We start from the raw sequence: 12,500 nt of genomic DNA on the forward strand, positions 1-12,500 counted from the left end.
AAAACCCTTGATGAATAGATCTTAAAATCTAGTGATCTATAGAAACTAGACACCTTCCCACATATTCCATGAACTAATTTCAACCCACACTTGCCCTCTCGATCAAATGTCTCCGTGTGGTGCTGCTGCACAATCTACACACTTTTATGTGGTGGCACTGGCTTTGTGGTCACAGAAATGGAACACAGGACAAGAGCTCCTTGAAATGCTGGCAACACCATTTTAATCTGAAAAAAAAACCTCTTCACTAAAAAATAATACTTCTACATTCAGAATCTGGCCTTTAGTATCTAAGTGGAACTAACACTTAGAAAATAACCTCATATACATCAAAGGAATGCTGTTTTGTGGTTAAAGCACATAAATTTCAGCCTGCTAGCATTTTCAAATCTGAGTTTTTACTTAGCAAAGGACAACTAAAAATATTCATAAAGCCCTTTAGAATTCTCAAAAAAAGGATCAAGGGACTTCCACAATTTTCACCTTAAATATGAACGCTGATCTTTGTATCTTATTTTACATCTGAAGATGATTTGGCTAATAATTTTCATATATTACTCTAGTTGAAACTAAGACAATATAGGAGACTGCACTTCTTAGTTCAGGTGTCTGTGTACTTGAATATCAAGTATAAAAGATTTATTCAGAGATTTATTCAGTAAATTTATTCAGAGACAAGTAAACAAAGCAAAATTAGTGTCTTATATGAAATATGGATATCAACTCTTTGTGCATTCATTCAACAAATAGTTATTCAGTTTCCACCAGGCACTGTGTTAGGAAGTGAAAATATAATGAAACACAATCAGATATGCTCTCTGCTTTTGAGGCACTTATACGCCAATGAAGGAGAAAGCTGTAGCACGAGTAACTGCATCATAAAATGTAATATTCACAGGTGAAATAAGCTTCAGCTTCTTATACTCAAAGCACCATAATAGCAAGAAGTTGTAGCCAGTCTTCTAATACCATGTGCCTCTCGTGTTTGTAATAGGGTCTGTCACATAATCAAAGTTCAATAAACATCTTATGAATGAATGAAATAAATATTGAGCTCCTTAAAGAGACAGGGGCTAGAAAACTATTTGTTTTTTTTTGTTTTTTTTTTTTTGGAGTACTCATCTCTAAGCAAATTGCCTCTAGAGAAGATAACCTTTAAAGAAGTAAGTAGAGGGCTGTATCTTGAGGAATTCTAGCATTTGATAAATGGGCAGAAGATGAAGATAACTAGGATAGTACTTTGGCAGGAAAGGAAGAGAATGTCTCAAAAGTGACAAAAATAGTGATCATTACTATTGATTGCTGCTGGTCAAGAACGAGTAAGAGGAGAACTGAACAAAATGTCCACCACATTGAGAGGTCAGAAAGTTATTGATGTACTTTCTAAAAGTTTAATAGAATTCTAGGGGTAGGTTTTGAGTGGGTTTTAAAGGCAGTGAAAAGTAAGTAGAATATAAGTAACTGGCTATGAATGGAGGGAAGAGTTGGTACAACAGCTTGGTCAAAGATATTAACTTCATACACCAAGAGAAATTTCTGAGAATATGAAGATAATGAGGTACAAAGTGCATTCGTTCATTCCAAAAAATATTTACTGGAATATAAATCTGCCCCAGTACTTGGGACACATGAGTGAAACAAAACCAAAAGCCAAGTAAGAAAAGCTCCTTTTCTTATATAACTTAGATCATGAAAATTGATGGACTGCACTTGAAGAGTACTGTTATAATGTTAGTAAAATTTAAAAAGGTCTTTCTACATAACCTATCACTACCTAGCCTAGCCCACAGTTTGTCAATTCTGACATCACATTAGAATCAATTTTGGAGACCTCAAAAAAATTACTTCATGGGCCCATGCCTAGGGATTTGGGCTTAGTTTTTCTTTTTCAGAGACAGCATGAACACGTGAACAGGGGAGGGGCAGAGGGAGAGAGAATCTTAAGCCAGTTCCATTCTCAGTATGGAGCCCAACACAGGGCTCAGTCCCACTGCCCCGGAACCATGACCTGAGCCTAAATCAACAGTCAGGCACTCAACTGACTGAGTCACCCAGGAACCCCTAATTTTTTTTTTTTTTTTTTTTGTAGAGGACCTATGATTGAAATCACTTACTTGGAAAATACTCTTAATTTTTTTCATCTAGGTGGATATAAGCAACGTTTATAGCACAATTCCAATCACTTGGTTTATAGTGGCAGTATTTTTATCTATTAATTATGTGACACATTAACCATAGGTTATTAAACAAAGCAATAGAACTACTTTATGCAATTAAAGACCTTTAATTTAAAAAGAATTTTCATCCCTATTCCATAAAGTCACTTCCTTAAAATTAAACTATTGTTCCATTTCCTTCCAATCACTTCTTACCTTCCATCACCACTGCTAATGGAAATGATATTCTTTTAATGTTCAACTTTTGGTTCATGTGTCAGGTATACCTACAGGTTAATGTTTGCATTGATTTTATCTTTCAACATACTGCTATTCTAAATACATATTTAAAAGGGTAGTTTAACCTCAGGTTTGTAATTTAAGACACTGATTTAAGACACTGTAATTTAAGACACTGTAACGATGCATTTGCCACCAATTCTTTAAGTTTCTTTACTAATTTTGAGAAAGAGAGAAAGCACAAGTCAGAGATGAGCAGAGAGAGAGAGAGAGAGAGAAAGGGGGGGGAGAGGGAGAGAGAGAGAGAGAGAGAAAGGGAGAGAGAGAGAGAGGGAGAGAGAGAGAGAGAAAGGGAGAGAGAGAGAGAGAGAAAGGGAGAGAGAGAGAGAGAGAAAGGGAGAGAGAGAGAGAGAGAAAGGGAGAGAGAGAGAGAGAGAAAGGGAGAAAGGGAGAGAGAGAGAAAGGGAGAAAGGGAGAGAGAGAGAAAGGGAGAAAGGGAGAGAGAGAGAAAGGGAGAGAGAGAGAAAGGGAGAGAGAGAGAAAGGGAGAGAGAGAGAAAGGGAGAGAGAGAGAAAGGGAGAGAGAGAGAAAGGGAGAGAGAGAGAAAGGGAGAGAGAGAGAAAGGGAGAGAGAGAGAAAGGGAGAGAGAGAGAAAGGGAGAGAGAGAGAAAGGGAGAGAGAGAGAAAGGGAGAGAGAGAGAAAGGGAGAGAGAGAGAGAAAGGGAGAGAGAGAGAGAAAGGGAGAGAGAGAGAAAGGGAGAGAGAGAGAAAGGGAGAGAGAGAGAAAGGGAGAGAGAGAGAGAAAGGGAGAGAGAGAGAGAAAGGGAGAGAGAGAGAGAAAGGGAGAGAGAGAGAGAAAGGGAGAGAGAGAGAGAAAGGGAGAGAGAGAGAGAGAGAAAGGGAGAGAGAGAGAGAGAAAGGGAGAGAGAGAGAGAGAAAGGGAAAGAGAGAGAGAGAAAGGGAGAGAGAGAGAGAGAAAGGGAGAGAGAGAGAGAGAAAGGGAGAGAGAGAGAGAGAAAGGGAGAGAGAGAGAGAGAAAGGGAGAGAGAGAGAGAGAAAGGGAGAGAGAGAGAGAGAAAGGGAGAGAGAGAGAGAGAAAGGGAGAGAGAGAGAGAGAAAGGGAGAGAGAGAGAGAGAAAGGGAGAGAGAGAGAGAGAAAGGGAGAGAGAGAGAGAGAAAGGGAGAGAGAGAGAGAGATAGCATTCCAAGCAGGAATTCTCTGAGCAGGAATTCTCTGCACTGTCAATGCAGAGCCTGAGAAGCACCCAGGCACCCCGCCACCAATTTTCTTAAAAACATTTTAAAAACCCCTAAAATTAGTTTCCCTTGAAAATACATTATTTGAGGTGTCTGACAAGTGTTCTCCCACCAAATTTCTCCTTAAATCCTTGCTACAGTCTCATGTATCCCATCATTCAAAGGTTATACCATTTTTAAAATAGCTGTTACAATGCATATATGCCTGTTGAAAGCTTACATAGCCCTTAAGCTGTAATAGTTATTAGCCCTTATATGAGGATTAATTTGTCAACTGTCACCTTAGAAACTGGAGTGCAATTCTCATAGTTGCCTGTCATGGAAGAGGTAAAGTTTAGCAAGAGAACAAAGTTTCTGAAGAGACAACAGACAAATACCAAATGTTATTGCCAAGAGAGGGCACCATGATGGCACCCTGAAGTCAAGGAGCCTGGGTCACAGTTTCCACGTAAGCCCAAGATGTTTGGAGACAAAAAAGTGGCATGATATTTACACAGAAGGTAGAGATGGGAAATATGAAGTAAAAGTTTGCCTACCTCCCAGTTTTGCTTACCCTCAAGTTCTCCTTTAGATATACTACTATCTAACTGGAAAAATGACCATTCTTCTTTCATTATAAAGGCACCATGAGAAGAGTTAGTGGTATGGTAGAATGAGCTGAGTTGAGGGTCATGGGCCTGGGTTCAAATATACAGCTCAGATACTAAATGGCTAGGTGAATTTGAACAAGTCACTAAACTTTATTTCTTCAGTTTCTTCATCTGAAAAACAAAATCAGAAAACTGAATATAAAGCAACCAAAATAGAATTCATGTTCAATAAAAGGCACCTGAATTGTTATGGTCAATGACAAGGCGCGTACTCAGGATTAACACAGCTCTGCCATCCCATATAGAAATTGAGAATGACAGCATGTCTTGGAGAACGTATACAGTGCTCAAACTGTGGGACTCTGTTTGCCACACTTACAAGATTGCATAAAAGGGTAGATATATACAGTTCTATTTTGTCAGTAGTTATGGATGTGAATAATGGCCACATATTCAGAAGTAGATATAAATAAATGGATTTATATAAATATATATACATTATAAATACTTATACATAATTAGTATATATACTATATACTAATTATGTATACTAAATATATAATATATATAATATATATTTATATATTATATATATAAATATATATAACATGTCACTTTCCTTTAAAAAAATGTGAGTTTTGACCTTAAGTAGAAACTATGTTTATTAATTTCCCCATTCCTCCATGTTTCCAAAGAAATAAAGTATTTCATTAAATGCCCTTAAAGGTCTTTTAATATCTACTTAGAATTTTATGAAATGGTATCTAAAATGTCATTTCTCACCTCGAAACACATGAATATAACTAAGTGCAGAAAATGTCATTCAAGGTGTTGGCTATTTCTCACCTGCAGATGACTGAACTAGAATATAAATTATACAATGTGTCAAATTTACCTACTCAAGTGCTGCAATCTTTTCCTTTATTACTATCAATAGCCACATATACATTTCTTCCCTTATTTCTCAAATCCATGAACATTCTGTTCTGAAACAGGAAAATAATTTCTTTACAGGTACATCTTAATTTTCTTATCATTTGGTTTCATTAGATGCAATTGACAGCATCAATAGTAAAATCCTCCTTTGCAACACTTTATAGTAAATGGATGTTACTGGGAATGACCTAGCACAAGTCAAACCATCTGGTGACTCTATAAGATAAATGAGACAGATTCTATGTTATATATTAATGATGCACCCCACCTAAATTTGTGTTACAAAAAATTAGTTTTTATTTCACCTTCTGTATAAACATGATCCTATGTTCGACAACCACTCTTCATGTTAGCCACTTCTATAACCAATGTAACTGAAACTAGTCTGTTCGGTAAAATCATTGAGAAACCTTGGGAACTGGGCCAAATACCCCCACAATTTTAATTCAGGTGCATAATAGTTGTAAAATCTGCTTCATTTCACAAAAGGTTAAACATCTGCCAACATCTGTTCCTCACAGCAGGTCTACAGTGTACCATTATCCAGAATCTAGCTAATGGGTGAATGTTAACTTGCTGCTATGCTATTGGCTTCAAGAAGAAAATATGGTTGTAGTTTTCTCAGTGTCTTAGAATTTTCAACTCATTGGCTATAGGATTTTCATTGTTAACTTCAGTAAAATCACAATAGCCAAGAAAAGAGAAAATGCCAAAGTAAAAAGAAAATCAGTATTTTAACAGCTAATACAGTAATCTACATTTTAGAATAAGTACTCAAAGATTTTACTGCTTTCCCAAAGCATTATTTTTACATTTTATGATTAAATTTCCCCCTAATACCTTTTTGATTCAGTTATTCTTGGCTTGATCATGAATTGGTCTTTTCAGCTACATCCTTGTACATGAATAACAATGACGCCAGCAGTAGCAGCAGCTGCTACAAAAAGGCAAGACTCTTTTTAAAGTAACTTGTCTGCATTTTACATTATTCAAGACCTAGAAATAGGCTGCATTATAAAACCCGAAGACAAGCTGTGCAGTCCAAAGGCTAAGACCCTCAATACAGACACAAAGATCTTTAAGAAACCTTACATTTCAACCAACAAGCCAATAACGAGTACATTAGAATAAGCCAGTATGCGTCAATAAGACACTGCAGGTTGCGCTATGAGCAGTTTTAATAGTTTCCTGTGATTTAGAATATGGAGAAGATAAAAGTTATTTTAATGGTAATTTCTGGAAATACAAGTGATAAAAAGATACATTTGTATTCCAGGTCCTAATATAAACATGCTTTTAAAGAAATACCTCTCTAAACATTTTGTGTTTCGTCAAGTACCATGAGGACATCGAGCCTTTATTGTTCATTTTGATATAGAACTGTTTTATATGAAAAGGTTCTGTATTTTTAGTATCAACGAGAAGAAATTGTGATTTCTAGCTCACCAACTGCACTTCTCCTGTTATCTCAAAACCTATCAGCTTCCTGTGGTGGCCATTTTATTTTGGATACATGATTTACAGATAAGAGTTCTATAAAACAATCCCAAGACAGTTTAAGAATATGCAGAACATATCTCTTGGTAGGATGATAAAAGGAGATTTCGCAGTAAGAGAATAAAGGGGGCACCTGGGTGGCTCAGTCAGTTAAGTGCAAAAGTAAAGTGCCACTCTTGATTTTTTGGCTCAGGTCATGACTCCAGGGTGTGGGATAGAGCCCCACACTGGGCTCTGTGCTGACCGCATGGGGCCTGCTTGGGATTCTTTCTCTGCATCTCTCTCTCTCAAAATAAATAAATAAATAAAACTTTAAAAAAACATTGTAAAGAAGAAACAGGGGCTTCTGGAGATTAGAATAATCTAATAAACGCATTCAGATTCATGGAGATACAGAACGAAGTGTACAATAGTTCTTAACCTTTGAAGAATTTATAATATTTTCACCAATAAAATATATAAAGTATTATGGGAACAGGAAGGGAAAAGCACTGAAATAGAACTGTGAGGGAAGTGGCTATAAGGCAATTTATATAGAGTTGAGGAAAGAATCTTTGTGGAAAGTTGGGGAGGTTAAGAATGTCCCAGACAGTTTAAGGTTGGAGATAGGTCACCTGTGATGGGGTAACAAGATTTTCAAAATTATAAAGCAATCACAAGGATAGTTCAATAAAGAGGGCTGAGTAACCAAGGAAAAGCTATGCCTCGAGATTTTTATAAAGGTTAAGTTCACAGAGATAAAGTACCTTATTTCCTCATCCCATAAGGTGCAGCAAACCAAACATACATTCCCAAACAACTGGTGTATTCAACTGGGCCCCGTGTTTCATAACATCGTGCCACTACCGTGCAGGATGATAGTTGCCAAGGAAACACATCCACCAATTTAAAAGCCAGAAAGAAGGGATACTTTGTATTTCTGCCCCTGGAATCAAATATAGTAGGTATATTATACCCAAAAAATACACTAATACACAGGGCCAAACCACCTTTTCAGAGCAATAAAACCCAAAAAATACTACTATAGAAATCTCTACCCTGTTGACCTGAATGTCAGACGTTGTAACACCAGATTATTTTTCTCGTTTAGTTTAACCTTCCACTTTAACCTAAAGTAAAACCATGTGCAATCTTCACTTGATAACTAGTAAAACAAGTGGTTTTACATACTGGGAGAAGTTTTCAGTTTGTACATTTGCCTCTTCAAAACCCTATTATACAAAGCAAAACGTAACTACAAGAGCATAACTACCCCCACTCACTGGAAGGTTAGGGGGTAGGAGAATACACAGCATAAATGCCTTAACCTCATCCCCATTCATACTTATTGAATTAATGATAAATTATTATACCTAAAAATTTTGGGTTTGGGGGGGTTCATTTTTCCTCTTTCAGTTTTTGTTTTTCCCCTTTTTCATGTACCATGACCTGGCATGCTTGCTTTCTTCCCAATTTCTTTGATTTGTTGGTCTTTTCTCCAATCATTTATTCTAAGCCAGATTAAGATGTAAGAAAGACTTAGAATTTAAAATTATGATGGCTCGTAAGAATGTAAGAAATTGTACCATAAAATACCAAATCATTAAAGTTGGAGAATTATTTAGTAACCCTATTGATCTTGTTTCTTCTATTTATTTTGTATATGTTTACTTCTTCCTGGCCCTCTATCAAGATACTTCACAGCATGATAGACTCATTAGGGAAGGAGGAAGAGAATGCGTGAAAGGAGAGGAAGGAGAGAAGAGGGTCCCAGTGATCAATTAGGAGATTTCAAATTTGTCTATTTACTAAAATATAACCACATTAAGTCAATAATCCTAGTGCTGCCAGTTTTGTTTCATTTTGCTGGTGCCTGGCTGATTTTATTGCTTTCACATTAGCTAACTGGCCTTGTTATCATGCCGGTCCTTCTATTTATTTTACTCAACCTCCACAGTGATTTTCAGTGCATCATCAGACCAGCAGTATCACCATCACCTGGGAACTTGTTAAAAATGCAAATCCTCAGCGCCCCTCACCCGGATTTAGAAACAGAAACGCTAGGGAGTTTGTGCCCAGAGATCTGGTTTCAACAAACTCTCCAGGAGATTCTGACATATGCTGAGTTTTGAGAACCACTGCTCTGTATGTCTATTGGTGTGGTTTTTCTAAAGTACAATTCACTCCGTGCTCCTATTCTTCTGTTTAAGATACTCCAACATTTCCTATTCATCTTCAAAATACAATCCAGACTCATTTTGACATAAAAGCCATCATGTGGTCTGATTTCATACATTTTCTCCCATACCCTCATCTTCCACCAACATAGCAGGCCAGTCACTGAAATTTATTTACTTCCCCTTGTTATCTATGCTTTTATTGTTTCTGACTACTGGAAAACCCTACATACCATTTTTCATCCAGAACATTTCTAGGTACTCTTCAGGTTCTCCCTGAAGCTGTCCCCGACTATGTTTACCCAGTGAAGTCTATGTAGGTATTCTCCCTTCACTGTGTTCTTTTATCACTCCACACTTGTGCCTCTAGCTTTTTGCTTTTCAAGTTTATTAATTTGTCTCTTTCTGTTGAAAGAGGAGAGTTACTTTTCTTTTGCCACCCCCAAATATGGCATTTTGGCATATTAGGTTAAATTAAAGTCACTTGAGAAACAGCCAGTGCAAGGACACTCTGACCCTCCACTGACCCCCTGAAAGCAAGAAATATCAGTTTTCCGTATCAAAGGTATCCTCCCTGTACCAGGAGGGCAGAAGGTATCCTTATCACCCGAAATAAGAAATTCAGGGCCAAGAAGACTTTATAAACAGCCTGGTTACTACTTCTCTAATTTACAAGCCCCAACCTCTTTGCCTTGTCACTTCTTCACACTTACTGTTTCTTTATCCAAAAGGTATAAAAGTTTCCTGCTTTGGTCACTTCTTTCAGACTCATTTTTGAGTCTTATATTTTTCTCTTATTAGTCAATCTTACATCAACTTTATTAGACAAGACAAAGGATGTAGAATTGAAGAAGGGAAATTTTTTTTCTCCCCAACACTTTTTTTAAATAGATACACCTTAGGGGAAATGGAACTTAATGATATCTTGCTCATTGCATTCTACATGCCTGGCACATGTAGAGTGAATAACTCCTATTAATGAGTAATTGCTACAACATCACAGTGATCCAAGAATCACTTATTTTGTGATTTGAACTTTCCACAATATAGTTGTTTCAGGTATCTAGTCTGAAACTGCCTCACAAGTCAGTAAGAAGAAACTGAAAACATGCCTGGAAAAAAAAAAAAAAAACAACAAACAAAAATACATGGATGTTTTGGATTAAAAACAAAGCGAGGGACACCTGTGTGGCTTAGTCGGTTAAGCATCCGACTCTTGAGTTCAGATCACGTCATGATCTCGTGATTCCAGAGTTTGAGCCCCAGGTTCGGAGAATTCTCTCTGTCCTGCCCCTTCCTCTCGCTCTCTTTCTACCCCTCCTCTCTCTCTAAATAAATACATAAATAAACTTAAAAAATAAAAATAACGAATGACCTTTAAATCTGAACTTGCAACATTGTAAGGGGGAAAGATGAAGTAGGGTCAGGAAATTAGAATGGTTAAAAATCTGTGCCTAAAGGTTTTTGCTTGTCTCAGTTACCTTTAGAGGATAAAGATAAGGTCTTGGACTAAAACAATGCAAGCCATTGGCATTGAGAACTCTGAATAAAACCATGATTGTACAAGACAACACAATCAGGAAAACAAAAGGAACTAGAAAATACATTAAGGCCAAGAAAGACTAAAAAAATACTTGTCTATCTTAGCTTGAACTCAGAATAAGAAAACAATCTCCAGATGGCTCAGTTGAGCATGCAACTTCGACTCATGGCAAGATCTCACTGTTCTTGAGTTTGAGCCCCGCATTAGGCTCACTAGTGTCAGCGGGGATCCCACTTCGGATCCTCTGTCCCTCTCTCTCTGCTCCCCCCCTGCCTTCTCTCTCAAAAAGAAAATAAGCATTTAAAAAACAAAAGAAAATAATCTTAATTTGTAAGAACAAGCTTAATTTGTATACATTTATGTTTTGAATGTACAGTATTAGCATTGTCAAGAAAGCTGCAAAGCAAAATAAAAAATATCAGAACTTACAGTTTTAGTTCTTGGACGGAAAAAGCTTGAAAGTCACCACTGCACGACCTGAAAGCCAACACCTCTTCTTAGATCCATCCGGGAACTGAACTCCCACAGGCCAAACTGCTTCCTTAAAAACTGGAGAGACAAGTAAATACAGAGAGAGTAACAGCTGAGGTCAGTTTACTAGCTAGAGCCATAACTTGTAGGAACACTCAGGTGGTAATTGACTAATTGGTGGAGGCTGAGTGTGGAATGGCTTGAGCATTAAAACCTCCTGGGGCCTACTCCTAGGGGAGCACCTACACTTTCACAGGTTTAACCTGAAGAAACTCCAGGTTCTTATGGTGAGGACTGAAGAAACCTGACCAGTGCTTCAGACAGGAAGAGGGGAAAGTAGCCATTTTGAAATAGGCTCAAGGTCAAAGAGACCTGCCTCAAGGGAAACTACTTTATCAGAGCCTTATCTGATCTGGGAGAAGGTAATTAAATTGGTCAACTTTAATCCCTCTAGCCTTCCTTGTTTACTTAAGAGGAAAAAAAAAGAAAGTCTATGAAATGCTTTTGAATACAACAGTTCAGGGACTCAGTACCTGTAGTCTCTTCAGTGACTACCCTCATGGTACTGACATAGCTTCACCATCAGCCACTGAGAAGTTCCTGAGAGTTTATGTCCCTTATCAGTTCCCCTTAGTTAATGAATGGTGTGATCCCAGCATATAACACCACTTACTAATATGCACAACAATGGAATTATAAGAAGAGGCTAAGTGTTGTAGTTTTGGGAAAAAGAATCATGGACACTTAGTAATTATAGGCATTATATTTTGAAGTGTTTCTTATGTGCTAAGCACTGTGCTGACACATTAATCATTTCCTTTGATTCATTCATTAGCCTGATATGGCAATTACTATTATTTTCCCATTTTATATGAAAAATCAGAGATTAAAAAAAAGCTTCTTTGGCAAAAGATCACATAGACAGTACATGAAGAAGATGCATTCAATTCTAGAGCGGACACGAAAACCTGTTGGCTAAACAAGCTGCCTTCCAACCTACTAATGGTAGAAATTGAGGCTTTTACAAAAGAACTTACCCATGACTTTGACCTCAGAAAGTTCTTCCTGTGTCTTTTTGAAATATGAGTCTAATCGGTCTTAAATTGGATCAGCCACCTTCCAAAGGCTTAATGCTCTGTTTTAAATTATTTTTACTGTAACACATTCTTATCCAGAAATTTCAGAAGAAACATAATAAATCTTATTAAATTTATTTTAAGAATTCTTTTCCAGAAAACACATCGCAAAAATTGTTCAAGGGCTCTTCTAGGAAGATATCATAGCTAAATCATGACAGTTACATAGGATATAAAAAAGAGCACAATGAATGAAGATATTGAGGAATTGGGAAATAATCCAATCTCTCTAATAGCAGATTTAACAATGCAACTTATCTTGAGGTATTCAAAGCACTGTTTGATTTAAATGTATTAGATAAATCAAATTATATATATATATATACACACACACACACACACACACACACACACACACACACACACACACATACCTGTGGGTATATATGCCCTTGACATTCTATAATATTACTTTATAATGAATTACTGTATCTTTTGTATCCTCCACATCTGCTGATTGGGGTATCTGAAAGACCCTAAACTCATGGCTCCATGCAATAAGTTTTATAAATTAGAAC

General features: G+C 37.0%; 1 protein-coding gene across 22 annotated transcripts in view; it reads right to left on the bottom strand.

The window, feature by feature from the left end:
• XIRP2 (xin actin binding repeat containing 2) overlaps positions 1-12,500 on the bottom strand; it is a 698,239-nt gene that overhangs the window by 618,341 nt on the left and 67,398 nt on the right. For all 22 annotated transcript variants that reach the window (XM_047872634.1, XM_047872633.1, XM_047872623.1 and 19 more), the window contains one exon: positions 10,805-10,924. The gene's annotated coding sequence lies outside the window, so the exon portion shown is untranslated. The remainder of the gene's footprint in view (positions 1-10,804; positions 10,925-12,500) is intronic.

The sequence above is a fragment of the Prionailurus viverrinus genome, chromosome C1 (assembly GCF_022837055.1).
Source record: "Prionailurus viverrinus isolate Anna chromosome C1, UM_Priviv_1.0, whole genome shotgun sequence".
NCBI lineage: Eukaryota > Metazoa > Chordata > Mammalia > Carnivora > Felidae > Prionailurus > Prionailurus viverrinus.